General features: G+C 42.9%; 1 pseudogene; it reads right to left on the bottom strand.

The window, feature by feature from the left end:
- Positions 1 to 2,236: 2,236 nt before the first annotated feature.
- On the bottom strand, positions 2,237 to 2,654 carry LOC105527059 (annotated as a pseudogene).
- Positions 2,655 to 2,977: the final 323 nt, after the last annotated feature.

The following is a 2,977-nucleotide window of genomic DNA, read 5'->3' as shown; positions in this document are numbered from 1 at the left end:
ATCTTCTTAGATGATTAGGAAGATTTACATTTTTTTCCTTGCAAGTCTTTTTTTTTTTTTTTTTTTGGAAATCGTGCTTCCTTTTGAATACTTAATTCACACTGTTTCCTCTCTTGGATGCTACTATGGTAACAATCAGGTCCCCACCTCTCAAGAATATTGCATCTGACCAGCTGAGAGCCAGCGTGTGAGCCAGCCTGAACATGGGTCCCAAACCAGGGTTTTTGGAATAACAAGGAACAGCAAAAACCAACCTTTCCCTTCACTTAGAAAGGAAGTATGAATAGGAGGGCCCCCATCTCCACTGTCCAAACAGAAAACCAAGAGCTCAGTGCCAACATGGAAAACAAAATGTATCAGGAATGAAGTACAGTACCCCCTCACATACTCAAGGTCAAAATGGGTTTGGGGAAATACTTACTTGACCATCTGGCCTCTTCTAGTAGGCATGGCCCCATACCAGCATTTTTAAAAGAAGATGTTTTCATTCTTCTTACATTTCCTAAAGGGCTATAAAATCTACTAAAAGAGATACAATAACTCAGAGTAAATCAGCTCACTCAAAAGAATCATTCCTGGATAATCATTTTTGGTTGCTGAGATTATTCAGCACATTACTTCAAAGTGGCAAAATTCAGGGCAATCTGAGAAAAGAGAATTAAAAAGTGGTGGCCACATTTGCTGACATGTTTATGTAGGACACACATAACACAACTCCCATTTTTTTCAGTGTGTATGTCAAGAGCCCAAGATCCCTGATCATCAGAATAAGTTATTTTGTGCATTACAGTACACAGGACAACAGAGGGAATGACACTTTCTTGGAGGGTGTTGCAGGAAGTCAGGGACCCTGAACAGGGGGACCAGCTGGAGCTGTGGCAGAGGAACATAAATTGTGAAGATTTTGGCCAGGCGCGGTGGCTCACACCTGTAATCTCAGCACTTTGGGAGGCCGAGGCATGTGGATCACCTGAGGTTGGGAGTTCAAGACCAGCCTGACCAACATGGAGAAACCCCATCTCTACTAAAAATACAAAAAATTAGCCGGGAGTGGTGGTGCATGCTTGTAATCCCAGCTACTAGGGAGGCTGAGGCAAGAGAATCGCTTGAACCCCAGAGGCAGAGGTTGAAGTGAGCCAAGATTGCGCCACTGCACTCCAACCTGGGCAACAAGAGAGAGACTCCGTCTCAAAAAAAAAAAAAAAAATTGTGAAGATTGCATGGACATTTATCAGTTCCTAAATAATACTTTTATAATTTCTTATACCCGTCTTTGCTTTAATCTCTTAATCCTATTATCTTTGTAAACTAAGGATGTATGTCACCTCAGGACCACTGTGATAATTGTGTTAACTGTACAAATTGATTGTAAAACGTGTGTTTGTACAATATGAAGTCAGTGCACCTTTAAAAAGAACAGAATAAGCGATTTTTATGGAACAAGGGAAGACAACAATAAAGTCTGACTGCCTGTGAGGTCGGGCAAAAAGAGCCACATTTTTCTTCTTGCAGAGAGCCTATAAACAGATGTGCAAGTAGGAGAGATATCGCTAAATCCTTTTCCTAGCAAGAAATATTAATATTAATACCCTGGGAAAGGAATACATTCCTGGGGGGAGGTCTGTAAACAGCCGCTCTGGGAGTGGCTGTCTTATACAGTTGAGATGAGGATCGAGATACGCCCTGGTCTTCTGTGGTACCCTCAGGCTTACTAGGGTGGGAAAAACTCTGCCCTGGTAAATTTATGGTCAGACTGGTTCTCTGCTCTCGAACCCTGTTTTCTGTTATTTAAGATGTTTATCAAGATAATACGTGCACCACTGAACATAGACCCTTATCAGTAGTTCTGCTTTTGCCCTTTGCCTTGTGATCTCTGTTAGACCCTTATTAGTAGTTCTGCTTTTTGCCCTTTGAAGCATGTGATCTTTGTACTTACTCCCTGTTCTTACACCCCCTCCCCTTTTTAAAACCCTTAATAAAAAGTTGCTGATTTGAGGCTCAGGAGGGCATCATGGTCCTGTGGATATGTGATGTCACCCCCGGTGGCACAGCTGTGAAATTCCTCTCTTTGTACTCTTTATTTCTCAGCCAGCCAACATTTATGGAAAATAGAAAGAACCTATGTTCAAATATTGGGGGTAGGTTCTCCCAATAGAAGGTGACTGAAAGGCACTGTGCAAAAGGCCTATATCACTCTGCAGTGGAAGGACTGGAGCCCAGTGCCTTGTGGCCTTCATTAACTTTTCCCCACCTCTTCTCTGGTTGCAGTGGCCTCAGTGGGAGCAGTTTCTTCTATGTGTTCTGCTGACTTCTCCTCTTCCTCCTCCTCATCCTCTTGGGGATACAGGTGCAGGTATTTCTGCATGCATTCCTGCATGACCCGGAATTGTTCTACACAGTCTTTCCCCTTGAGATCCCCTGCACTATAGTGGAAGCAGAAAAAGGCCAACTTGAACTGTTCCCCACAGGGACCACTGGCCATGCCCCCAAGGCATGGGCAGTTCCAGTTAATGTCTTCATTTGGCAGCATCAATCCGTACTGGGTATGGATCGTTGGGGTCATCAGCCACCAGCTCTACATTGCTTGGAGTTTTGTGGTCATCTTTGGTCACAAATATGATCCCATCCTTCCCTTCCTGCTGGCAGTAGGACATGGCTGCGGCATACAGACCAGTGCTTAGACTTTGCAGAAGCAGCCACAGCAGCTGCCCCATTTTTTTTGACAACCTTTTAAAATTAAGTATGATACACATACTCTAAAGTGTACAACTCATATGTGTATAGTTTAATTATCACAAAGCAATGACACCCAGGCAACCAAATCAAGAAATAGCCATTACTACCAGAAGTCCCCTTCTTGTCCTTTATGGAGAATCAACCACTGTCCTGACTTCTAACACCATAGATTTTGTAGATTCCCTTTATGAGTTAGGGAACTTCTTTTCTATTCCTGTTTTTATCATGAATATGTTTAATT

Source organism: Colobus angolensis, unplaced genomic scaffold (assembly GCF_000951035.1).
Source record: "Colobus angolensis palliatus isolate OR3802 unplaced genomic scaffold, Cang.pa_1.0 Scaffold605, whole genome shotgun sequence".
NCBI classification, from domain to species: Eukaryota; Metazoa; Chordata; class Mammalia; order Primates; family Cercopithecidae; genus Colobus; species Colobus angolensis.
This window is presented reverse-complemented; position numbering and strand designations above follow the sequence as displayed.